Here is a 13313-nt window from a genome sequence, read left to right as displayed (position 1 = left end):
CAGCCTCGACCTGCTGGGCTCCGGCGATCCTTCCGCCTCACCCTTCCAAGCAGCTGGAACTACAGGCACGCGCTACCATACCCGGATGATTTTTGATTTATTGTAGAGATGAGGTCTCGCTAAGTTGCCTTATTGTGGAGATGAGATCTCACCATGTTGCCCAAGCTGGTCTCGAACCAGAAACCTCACATAATTCTCTCAGGCTCGCCTCCAAAAGTGCTGGGATTATAGGCTTGAGCCACAGTGCCCAGCCCTACCATTACATTTCAAGCTAATTATCTCCTGCATGCTTTATACTAATAGAGTAATAATTAAATTTTGAATAATTTTTCATGTTTACTGTGAGGACTAATACTCATCAGAAATAAAAACACTAAGCTGAACTTTTATTACATTATTTTCACATAAGATGCTGTTCATAGGCCAGGGCGGTAGCTCAGCCTGCAGTCCCAGCACTTTGAGAGGCCAAGGAGAGAGGACAGCCTGAGCACAGGAGTTCGAGACCAGCCTGAGCAACTTGGTGAGACCTTGTCTCTAAAATAAATCAAAAATTAAGCCGGGCTCGATGGCTCAGTCTGTAATCCCGCGCCTTTGAGAGGCTGAGGTGAGTGGACTGACTGAGCCAGCGGGTTCGAGACCCGCCTGGGCAGCGAGACCGCATCTCTACAAATCAAAAAATCAGCCGGGCGTAGTAGCGCACGCGTGTAGTTCCGGCTACTTGGAAGGCTGAAGCGGAAGGATCGCCAGACCCCTGCAGGTCGAGGCTGCGGTGGCCAGCAGTGGCCACTGTACTCCAGTCTGGGCAACAGAGTGAGATTCCATCTCAAAAAAAAAAAAAATTAGCTGGGCATGGTGGTGTGAATCTGTAGTTTCAGCTACTTGGAAGGCTATGGTGGAAGGATAGCCTGAGCCCGGTGGACTGAGGCTGCTTTGGCCACGAATATTCCACTGCACTCTAGCCTGGGTGACAAGAGTGGGATGTCAACTCAAAAAACAAAACCAGATGCTGTTCATAAACGTTTTCTCTCTCATTTCTCTTTCATGTTACTATTTGATCACCAGGTTAATGATCAAATCCTAAGTATCTAGAAAGCAACCAAACTGCAGAATCCTGAAAACATTATAAAAGATAAATCCTATTCCGGCTACTTGGAAGGCTGAGGCGGAAGGATCACTGGAGCCCAGGTGGTCGAGGCTGCAGTGGCTGAGAGCGGCCACTGCACTCCAGTCTGGGCAACAGAGTGAGACTCCAACTCAAAAAAAAGAAAGATAAATCCTATATGTGAATTTTTTTTTTGTTTTTGAGTTGGAGTCTCACTCTGTCGTCCAGGCTAGAGTGCAATGGCACTCTCACAGCCATCCCGGCATTGACTTGGTAGGCTCTGGCAATCCTTCCACCTCAGCCTTCGGAGTAGCTAGAACACAGGCACATGCCACCACGTTCAGCTAATTTTTTTTTTTTTTAGTTCAAGTCTCACTCTGTCGCCCAGACTGGAGTGCAGTGGCCACTCCTGGCCACCACAGCCTCGACCTGCTGGGCTCTGGCGATCCTTCTGCATCAGCCTTCCAAGTAGCTGGAACTACAGGTGCGCACTACCACGCCCGGCTGATTTTTTTGATTTATTGTAGAGATGAGATCTCGCCTAGTTGCCCAGCCGGCTCTTGAATCCGCAGGCTCAGGCAATCCACTCACCTCAGCCTCCCAAAGGCGCGGGATTACAGGCTGAGCCACCGAGCCCGGCCAGCTAATTTTTGATATAGATATGAGGCCTTGCCAAGTTGCCCAGGTTGGTCTTGAACCCATGGACTCAGGCAATCCTCTCACCTTGGTCCTCCAAAGTGCTGGGATTACAGGCTTGAGCCAGTGCACCCAGCCATGAATATTTTTAAACTACCAGGAGAGTACTCCTGGCTCAAGCAATCCTTCACCTCTGCTTCCCAGAGTGCTGGGATTACAGGAATGAGTCACTGTGCCTGGCTGAACTAGATCTTTATTGGGTGTTCTGCTGTGTGTTAGACACTAACCTTGCCATGCCTTACTACATTTGATTCTCAAGGAGGTTGTCTGAAATAGATGGCTGTCATGACTTTATGCAGAGGCAACACAGTCAGTGAATTGCATAAACAGTACTTAAACTCTGATATATCTGATCTCCAAGTCCATCAATTTGCCCGATACACTTGTGCACCTTCCCTTAGACAGTGGAGGAACCCCTGTCAAATTGCCAAACCAAAGACCAATAACTAAACAGGCAAATGCAACTTCCCAGATTGAAATCTAAGATTCATAATAGTTAGCCGGGCTCGGTGGCTCAGCCTGTAATCCCAGCACTTTGGGAGGCTGAGGTGAATGGACTGCCTAAGCCCCTGGGTTCGAGACCTGCCTGGGCAACTTGGCAATACCTCATCTCTACAATAAATCAAAAATTAGCCGGGCGTGGTAGCGCACATCTGTGGTTCCGGCTACTTGGAAGGCTGAGGCGGAAGGATCGCTGGAACCCAGCAGGTCGAGGTTGCGATGACCAGGAACGTGCCACTGCACTCCAGTCTGAGCAACAGACTAAAATTTCAATTTAAAAAAAAATGGCCGGGCTCGGTGGCTCAGCCTGTAATCCCACGCCTTGGGAGGCTGAGGTGAGTGGATTGCCTGAGCCCGTGGGTTCGAGACCCGCCTGGGCAACTTGGTGAGACCTCATCTCTACAATAAATTTTTTAAAAAACTAGCTGGGCGTGGTAGCGCGCGCCTGTAGCTCCGGCTACTTGGAAGGCTGAGGCAGAAGAATCGCCAGAGCCCAGCATGTCGCGGCTGCAGTGGTCAGGAGCAGCCACTGCACTCCAGTCTGGGTGACTGAGTGAGACTTCAACTCAAAAAAAAAAAAAAGATACTTTGGCAGGGGGCAGTGGCTCATGACTGTAAACCCAGCATTTTGGGTGGCATAGGCAAGAAGACTGCCTGAGCCCAGGGGTTGAGGTAAAAGAATCGCCTGAGCCCAGCAGGTAGAGGTTGCAGCTGCCATGAGCATGCCACTGCACTCCAGCCTGAGCAAGAGTGAAACTGACTCAAAAAAAACAAAAATAAAAATGACACTTAATGATATATACCCTCTTTCTGACCACAGGCTTATTATTTTGTCCCAATCTCCCCAGAGCAATCTAACTCACTTTTTCCTACTTTACAGGCCAAAAGTCACTTCCCTCAAAGACAAGACTTTTTTTTTTTTTTTTTTGAGTTGGAGTCTCATTCTGTCACCCAGACTGGAGTGCAGTGGCACACTCCTGGTTATTGCAGCCTCAACCTGCTAGACTCCAGTGATCCTTCAGCCTCAGTCTTCCAAGTAGCTGCAACTACAGACACATGCCACCATACCTGGCTAGTTTTTGTCATTTATTGTAAAGACAGGGTCTCACCAAGTTACCCAGGCTGTTCTCAAACCTCAGGGCTCAGGTAATCCTTTCGTCTCAGCCTCCCTACGTGCTGTGATTACAGGTGGAGCCACTGTGCCCAGCCAAAAAAGACAAGATATTAACTAAAAGTCAGCAGAAACATAGGGTAAGAAAGAGAAGAGCGAACCCTGCCGGAGCCACCGCTGCCAGCGACATGTTCAAGGTAATTCAGAGGTGGTGGGGCCAGACGACCTGAGCTTCCTTACATTCAGAGTCTACACAACACCAAAAAAGGACTCACCTCTCAAAAACCTCATGAAGGTTGATGAGTTTTCACTCTACTCAGTTCCTGAGGGTCAATCTAAATATGTGGAGGAGCCAAGGTCCCAACTTGAAGAAAGCATCTCACAGCTCCAACATTTCTGCGAGCCATATGCAAGTTGGTGTCAGGAAACATACTCTCAAACTAAGCCCAACATGCAAAGTTTGATTTAGTGAGAATTAGACAGCTATGAATATCTCCAAAATTCACCTCCTGGATTTTTTCCAAGACTTGGTGTTATTGGTTTTGCTGGCTTTGTTGGACTCCTTTTCACTAGAAGTTCAAAAATAAAGAAGCTGGTGTATCTGCCTCATTTCATGGGATTAGCTGCTTCTCTCTATTATCCACAACAAGCCACTGCATTTTCCCAGCTCAGTGGAGAGAGACTATTATGATTGGGGTTTATGAGGATACATAGTCATGGAAGATTTATGGAAGGAGAACTTTCAAAAGCCAGGAAATGTGACGAATTCGCCTGGAAATACGTAGAAAGCTCTATGCTCTGCCCATTTTAATCAGTTGTAGGTAAACATTGGAAATTCCATACAATAAATCTGTTTTTCTACAAAAAAATGGCAGAGCAGTCAGCATTGAATGTATTAAACTGGTTTTCTTCAGGAAAAACTATCCTCAGCCTCTGTTCTCTTGGGTGATGCAATGCTACAAGTAAACTAATCTGAAATCCTTTCACCTAGAGATAATACACAAGCCTTAGAACTCCTCATTCTCATGTTGCTATTTATATACATAATTAAAATCCAAGTTTAAAAAAAAAAAAAAGAGAAGAGCACACAATTACACTTCCTAGAGTTAAAAGTAGGGGTAAGAAAGAGTTAACCCAACTCAGGCTATAAAAATTATGAAAAAGGAAAATATGCTGTATTTGTGACTATATAATTTCAGTAACAGGGAAATCCAAAATACAGAAGATTATTTCTCAAGTTCTCACTTTCCCTGTTACAGCTGATGTATTCATTTAGCCAGTAACAAGGTATTGTACATATCAGTGATAAACATTAGTCCCTCATATCCCAAAGCAGTAATATTTTCCTCTAATATACAACTGAAAACCAAAAAAAAAAGTTTACTGTTGTTAGCAAAAACCTGAAAAAGAAGTCAAATATAAAAATACCACCTGGGAAGACCTCCCTGGTTTGCACATCAGCAATATTAAACTTTTCTTTCTTTTTTTTTTTTTTTTTGAGTTGAAATCTCACTGTCGCCCAGAGTGGAGTGCAGTGGCCGCTCCCGGCCACCGCAGCCTCAACCCGCTGGGTTCTGGCAATCCTTCCGCCTCGGCCTTCCAAGTAGCTGGAACTACAGGCGTGCGCTACCATGCCCGGCTAATTTTTGATTTATTGTAGAGATGAGGTCTCACCAAGTTGCCCAGGCAGGTCTCGAACCCGCGGGCTCAGGCAATCCACTCATCTCAGCCTCCCAAAGGCGCGGGATTACAGGCTGAGCCACCGAGCCAGGTAATATTAAACTCCTTAAAGATTTAAGTCGTTAGGAAAGAACTTAGAATTCTGAAATCTCTTTTTCTCATTTTTGAGTCAGAGTCTCACTCTGTCACCCAAATAGTCTCAATCTGTGATCCTTTGTGTGTGTGTGTGTGTGTGTGTGTGTGTGTGTTTGAGTTTGAGTCTCACTCTGCTGCCCGGGCTGGAGTGCAGTGGCACAATCACAGCCACCACAGCTTTCACCTGCTGGGCTCAGGCGATCCTTCCACCTCAGCCTTCCAAGTAGCTGGAACTACAAGGGTGCACCACTACATCCAGCTAATTTTTTTATTTATTGTAAAAACGAGGTCTCACCAAGTTGGCCAGGCTGGTCTCGAACCCCTGGACTCAGGAAATCCTCTCACCTCCACCCCCCAAGAGCTGGGATAACAGGCATGAACCACCGCACCCAACCGATCCTTTCACTTAAACTTCCCAGGCAGCTGGGACTACAAAAGTGAGTCATTTCACCTGGCTAATTGATTTTTTTTGCAGAGATGAGGACTTGCTATGTTACCCAGGCTGGTTCTTAAACTCCTGGGCTCAAGAAATTCTCTTGCCTCAGTCTTCTAAAGTATGGGAATTGCAGGCATGAGTCACCGCACCCAGTCACAGTTCTGCAAACTTGTTTGGAGTCAATATGCAGTTACAAGGAAATTTTTGTCACAAGCACACTCATTAAAAACAAGAAAATAAGCCGGGCTCGGTGGCTCAGCCTGTAATCCCAGCACTTTGGAAGGCTGAGGTGAGTGGATTGCCTGAGCTCACGGGTTCGAGACCCGCCTGGGCAACTTGGTGAGACCTCATCTCTACAATAAAATAAAAAATTAGCTGGGCGTGGTAGCGCGCGCCTGTAGTTTCAGCTACTTGGAAGGCTGAAGCGGAGGGATCGCTGGCACCCAGCAGGTCGAGGCTGCGGTGGCCGGGAGCAGCCACTGCACTCCAGTCTGGGTGACAGAGTGAGACTCCAACTCAAAAAAAAAAAAAAAAAAAAACAAGAAAATAGGTCGGGCACAGTGGCAGCACTTTGGGAAGCCAAGATGGGAGGATCATTTGAGCCTAGGAGTTCGAGACCTACCTGTGCAACACAGCGAGACCTTGTCTCTACAAAAAAAAAAAATCAAAAAAATTAGCCAAAGCCGGGCTCGGTGGCTCAGCTTGTAATCCCGCGCCTTGGGAGGCTGAGATGAGTGGACTGCCTGATCCCGCGGGTTCGAGACCCACTTGGGCAACTTGGCAAGATCTCATCTCTACAATAAATCAAAATGAGCCAGGCGTGGTAGTGCGCGTCTGTAGTTCTAGCTACTTGGAAGGCTGAGGCGGAAGGATCGCCGGAGCCCAGCAGGCGAGGCTGCGGTGGCCGGGAGCACCCACTGCACTCAGTCTGGGCGACAGAGTGAGACTCCAACTCAAAAAAAAAAAAAAAAGACATATCCATAGACTGAAAGACGTAGTCCTTTACCCTCAGATGTCCCCTCTCAGGGGACATAAAGAGATTGCTGGTGAATCACAAGTGTGTTCTTCCACATCATCTTCGAACAAGAGATTGGACAACAAATCCCATATTATAAATGTGAGAGGAAGAAAACGAGACTACATTGTCTGCTCAAACAGAAAGACAGCTGGTATTGTGGTTACAGGAGCTAACTGATCATGTATGTATAGCTAATCTTGGGCATAAATCCCAGCCTCTCCCTTATCTCACAAGCACATGCTTTTGGTTTTGGTGGAAAACTCCCATTTTCCAATCTGCAGGTTGTAACCCTTTACAGGAAATAAAGCTCTCCTTTTTCTTCCTCTACAAATCTCATGGTATGTTAACAGTGTGGACTGTATTATTTAAACATGAATAAAATTCATAATATACATGTCAATATATTATAAACAACTGCATAAGTGATAGCAACCTAAAAACAAAGTAAATCTTTTTTTTTTTTTTTTTTTTTGAGTTGGAGTCTCAGTCTGCCGGCCAGGTTCAAGTGCAGTGGCACACTCATGGCCACTGCAGCCTTGACCTGCTGGGTTCAGGTGATCCTTTCGCCTCACCCTTTCAAATAACTGGAACTACAGACATGTGTCACTATGCCCAGCCAATTTCCTGGTTTTTTGTAGAGATGAGGTCTCGCCAAGTTGCCCAGGCTGGTCTCAAACCTATGAGTTCAAGCAATTCTCTTACCTTGGCCTCCCAAAGTGCTGGGATTATAGGTGTGAGCCAACATGTCCAGCCCAACAATGCAAATTTAATGTCAATAAATTTTAACTTACTCTTCTCTCAAAAATAGTGGTGTGTGTGTGTATTTGTGTATGTATGTATAAGCATCTATCAAGCTAAGTGATTTAAACTCTTTTTGTCATCCCAGCTTGAGCACCTAGACTTAAAATCAAAGGTTTTCAGAAAGAGAAATAATTTATTCAAGCACTACCTCCTGGCAGAAGACTTGTGGTATCATATAATTTAAAAGGCTGGCATCTCCTTTTCAACCATTCCCCCATTCAACTTTGTTTTAAAAGTTCTGGAAGTTTCTAATAATGTATCTCCAATAGATATTGGAGACTTCGAATAGAGTAAGGCAAAATAACAGCCAGCAAGAACAACAAAAGAAAAATAATCCCGTGTTATATTTAGTTCACTCCATTAATTTAAAATTTACAACAAAGGCTCTCCATATAAATCAAAATGGTAAAAGAACTAGACTGTTAGTCCATGAGTTACATACCACTGAATTTACAACACGAAAAGATGCTCAGTAAATATTGCTGAATGACCAAGAAGGAAAAACTGTATAATAAAATAAATGGTGTGAGTCGTAAGTTCATTTTACTCAACAAAAATTTATTGAACACGAAAAACTGAGGATATAAGAGGCAAAAAAAAAATACACATAACTCTTCTCTTCACAGAATTTTGTTTTAGCAGAGTGAGAGGTAAACTTGACGTTATTTAATTATTCATATAGGACTATTTTCCCTGCTTACTTCCCAGGAAATTGTAGATCAGCTCTGACATTTGATAAGCATCCACTATAGAATAAGCCCTGTACTAAGTAATAGCAAACGAACTGCTAAATTAACTATGAAGTACCAACTATGTATAAAATATAAGTGTCAATTCTGTTGGCCACAACTACATTAAATATGCTGAACAAATAAAAAGTATTTGTCAGCCAGGCTCGGTGGCTCAGCCTGTAATCCCGTGCCTTTGGGAGGCTGAGGTGAGTGGATTGCCTGAGCCCGCGGGTTTGAGACCCGCCTGGGCAGCGAGACCTCATCTCTACAACAAATCAAAAATTCAGCCGGGCGTGGTAGCGCGTGCCTGTAATTCCGGCTACTTGGAAGGCTGAGGCGGAAGGATCACCGGAGCCCAGCAGGTCGAGGCTGCGGTGGCCGGGAGTGGCCACTGCACTCTAGTCTGGACGACAGAATGAGACTCCAACTCAAAAAAAAAGAGAGATAATACACAGAAAAATAAAGCACGGAAAGATAAGTACAAGCCAGGAGGACAGTGAGCAAGGGGCAGCAGTATGCTATAACTGTTCACAGAGTAGCCAGGAGGGGTCATCAAGAAGGTAACACATTAGCAGATGCCTGAGGGAAGTATAAGAACCAGTTACACAACTATCTGGGGTACAGTATTCCTGACAGAGGGCACAGCAAGTACAAAGTAGAAAGGACCCGAGGCAGAAGTATGTCTAACATGTTCAAAAAAAGGAAGCCAAAGGGGCTGGAGTTGCATGAACAAAGGAGGGTAGAGAAGTATAACAGGAGACGAGGTCAAGGCTGGAAGCTGACCGTTTTTGACTTGTAGGCGTTTTTTTTTCTTTTTTGTTCTTTCCACTTTTATTTAGGTATATTGACCAAAAAATGCATCTTTAAGGTGTACACGATATGATATATACAAAAACGGTGACATGATTATTTCAATCAAGATATCTAACACCTCACATAGTACCTTGGTAGAAAGGATTAGGACCTCAGCAAATTGTAAGTATACATTACTAACTATTGTCATGATACAGTACATTAGCGCTCCAGGACTTATTCACCCTGTAACTGAAAGTTTGTGCCCTGTGATTAGTATCTCTCCATTTCTCCCACACCCCCACCAGACCCTGGCAACAATCGTTCTATTCTGTTTCATTTTATGGGTTCAACTTTCTTAAATTAATCATGTTAAGTGAAAGATACAGTATTTGTCTTTCTGTGCCTAGCCCATATCACATAGCATACTGTTCTCCAGGGTCACCCATGTTGAATAGCAGTTTCCTTCTTTTTTATGGCTGAACAGTATGCCACTGGATATACAGTTGACCCTTGAACAACATGGGTCTGAACCGCACAGATCCACTTAATACATGTTTTTTTTCCCTCAACAAAACGTGGACTAAAAATACAGTATTCATTCATGTACTTAGATAGATGAATGACTTTTCATATACACAAGCTCCACAGGGGCAACTGCAGGACTTGGGTATGTACAGTTTTATATACTCAGGGGAATCCAAAAATTAGCTGGGCGTGGTAGCATGCACCTGTAGTTCCAGCTACTTAGAAGGCTGAGGTGGAAGGATCGCCGGAGCCCAGCAGGGAAGACTGTACATTTTCTTTATCCATTCATCCACTGACAGACACTTAAATTGTTTCCATATCTAGGCTACTGTGAATAATGCTGAAATAAACATGGGATCTCTGAGTACAGATCTCTCTTTGAGACAATGATTTCACTCCCTGTGGACTTATACCTAGAAGTGGGATTGTTGGATCATATGGTAACCCTATTATTAATCTTTTGAGGACATCCACACCATTTTCCACAATAGCTGTGCCAATTTATGTTCCTACTGTATAAGGGTTCCCTTCTCTCCACATCCTGGCCAACACTTATCACTCATCTTTTTGACAGCCATCCTAAGGTGTGAGGTGACAGCTTCCTGTAGTTTTGACCAGCATTTCCCTAATAACTAGTAATGCTGAACTCTTTTTATATATCTAGTGGATATCTGTATGTCTTCTTTGAAAAAAAAATGTCTACGTAGGTCCTCTGCCCATTTACAACCTGGTTATTTGGGTTTTTTGTTATTGAGTTTATACGTTTTTTATATATTTTGGATATAAACCCTTTATCAGATACAAGGTTTGCAAATTTTCTCCCATTCTGTAGGTTCCCTTTCCATTCTGTTTCTTTTGCTGTGTAGCTTTTTAGTTTGATGTAGTCACTCTTATTTATTTTTGCTTCTGTTACCTGTGTTTTTGGTATCATAGCCATAAAAATCATTGCCAAGACGAATGTCAATAAAATTTTTCCTATGCTTTATTCTAGGAATTATACAATTCAGGTCTTTTTTTTTTTACAGTTTAAGTCTTAAATTCATTTCAGGTTAATTTTTGTGTTTGGTGTAAGGTGAGAGGTCTACTTCATTCATTTCATGTAGATGTAGTTTCCCCAAAACTGCTTATTGAAGAGACTATCCTCATTGTGTTCTGGATAACCTTATCAAAGATTAGTTGACTAGATACATATGGAATATATTCCTAAGCTCTCTGTCCTGTTCCATTGGCCAATGTACTTGTTTCTATGCCAGTATTACATTGTTTTGATCACTACAACTTTGTAATATAGTTTGAAACAGAAAGTTTGATACCAACTTTGTTCTTCTTACTCAAGACTACTTTGGCTATTCAAAGTCTTGCAGGGTTTCATGCAAATTTTAGGATTTTTTTCTATTTTTGTGAAAATCCCAATGAAATATTAACAGAGACTGCATTAAATCTGTAGCTGGCTTTAGGTAGTATTGACATTTTAACAATATTTCAATCCATGAACATGGGATATCTTTCCATTTATTTGTGTCTTCTTCAATTACTTTCATAAATGTGTTACAGGTTTCAGCATACAGATCCTTCATCCCCTTGGTTAAATTTATTCCCAAGAATTTTATTCTTTTTGATGTTGTTATAAATGGAATTGTTGTCTCAATTTCTTTTTCAGTTTGTTGTTAATATGTACAAATGTAATTCATTTTAGCATGTTGATTTTGTATCCTACAACTTTGAAAACAAAACAAAAAAACAAATTTAGTAGAGACAGGTTTCCCTCTGTCATCCAGGCTGGAGTGCAGTGGCACAAGCATGGCTCACTGCAACCATGACCTCATGAGCTCAAGGGATCCTCCTGTCTCAGGTTCCCAAGTAGCTAGGACTACAGGCACATGCCACCACAACCAGCTAATTTTTCATTTTATTTTTTATAGAGACAGGGCATTGCTATATATTGCACAGACTGGTCTTGAACACCTGGCCTCAAGCAATCCATGCTACCTCAAACTCCCAAAGTACTGAGACTACAGATTGTAAGCCAATGTGCCCAGCCTATTTAGCAGTTCTAACAATTTTTTGGTGAAGTCTTTAGAGTTTTCTGTATATAAGATCATGTCTTTTGCAAACAAACAATTTAACTTCTTCCTTTACAATGTGGATACCTTTCATTTTTTTCTTTCCTAACTGGTCTTGCTAGGACTTCTAATGCTTTGCAGTACTATGCTGAATGGAGCTAGTGAAATTAGCACCCTTATCTTGTTTCTGATCTTAAAAGTTTTCAGTTTCTCATGGTTGAGTATATTAGTTGTGGGTCTGTCATATATAGCCTTAAAGATATCACTAACATCTATCAGAATAGCTAAAATAAAAAACCTGACCAAACCGAATGCTGACAAAGATGGAGAACAACAGGAATTTTGCTGGTGGGAATGCAAAATGGTACCATCATTTTGGAAAAGAATTTGGCAGTTTCCATAAAGTTAAACATACAATTAACATATGAACCAGTCCACTATTGGCTATTAATTGTCAGAGATAAGAGAAGGCAAAATGTGAAGGATTCATCCAAGCACTTGTTAGATTCAGAAAGTCTACTGTTGACATGGAGAACAAAACAAATCTTAGTAGCAAAAGATACAGCCCTTGTACAGAGCCATACCAAAACAAAAGAAACCAGGCAACTATAACATGGGAAAGGTAACACTGATGCTGAGGATCCAATGTCATGCTGCAGCTTAAGTTTTACATCCTGTAGCTATGCTCTGAAACGGTGCCACAAAAAGCCGCATCTCATCAGAATCTGATGATGAGAAACTATCACAACAACCTCCTTGGCAGATGGTAAAAAAACTGTCAAAAATTCTCCTAGCAGGTTCTCACAAGCCTCTGGTAACTTCCTAATCCAAGAGGATCACAGGTGTTCTGCCAAGACTCAGACCAGCAGCAGTTCAAGCTCTACCTGCCTACATGCAATGTCTCCAGGGTATAATGGTGGAGCCATTCTCTCAGAGTTGCCCAACACATGAAGACATATGTCCCACCAACGACTGTATGCAAATGTTTAGTTATAGTCATCACTGGCTAAAATTAGAAATAACCCAAAAATCCATCAACTGGTGAACAGATAAACTGATTCTTTCGTACATTGGAATATTACTCAGCAATGAGAAGGAATGAACTACTGACAAACACAGAACACTGATGACTTTCAAATGAATTATGTTAAGAGAAAGAAGTCAAATGCAAAAGGCTGCTTACTATACAATACCATTTTTAGCCAGGCTCGGTGGCTCAGCCTGTAATCCTGCACTTTGGGAGGCTGAGGTGAGTGGATTGTCTGAGCCCGCGGGTTGGAGACCCACCTGGGTAACTAGGTGAGACCTCAACTCTACAATAAATCAAAAAATCAGCCAGGCGTGGTAGCACATGCCTGTAATTCTGGCTACTCAGAAGGCTGAGGCAGAAGGATCGCCGGAGCTCAGCAGGTCGAGGCTGTGGTGGCCGGTAGCGACCACTGCACTCCAGTCTGGGCGACAGAGTGAGATTCCAACTCAAAAAAATAATAATAATGGCCGGGCTCGGTGGCTCAGCCTGTAATCCCGTGCCTTTGGGAGGCTGAAGTGAGTGGATTGCCTGAGCCCACAGTTTCGAGACCGGCCTGGGCAGCGAGACCTCATCTCTACAATAAATAAAAAAAAAAAATCAGCCAGGCATGGTAGCGCATGCCTCTAATTCCAGCTACTGGGAAGGCTGAGGCGGAAGGATCACTGGAGCCCAGCAGGCGAGGCTGCAGT

At 43.3% G+C, this 13313-nt stretch overlaps 1 pseudogene; it reads left to right on the top strand.

Annotated features, from left to right (window-relative positions):
* The first annotated feature begins 3598 nt into the window (after positions 1–3598).
* LOC103276879 lies at positions 3599–4195 on the top strand (annotated as a pseudogene).
* The last annotated feature ends 9118 nt before the right edge of the window (positions 4196–13313 follow it).

This window comes from Carlito syrichta, unplaced genomic scaffold (genome assembly GCF_000164805.1).
Source record: "Carlito syrichta isolate Samal-C Ts95f unplaced genomic scaffold, Tarsius_syrichta-2.0.1 Scaffold316389, whole genome shotgun sequence".
NCBI lineage: Eukaryota > Metazoa > Chordata > Mammalia > Primates > Tarsiidae > Carlito > Carlito syrichta.
This window is presented reverse-complemented; position numbering and strand designations above follow the sequence as displayed.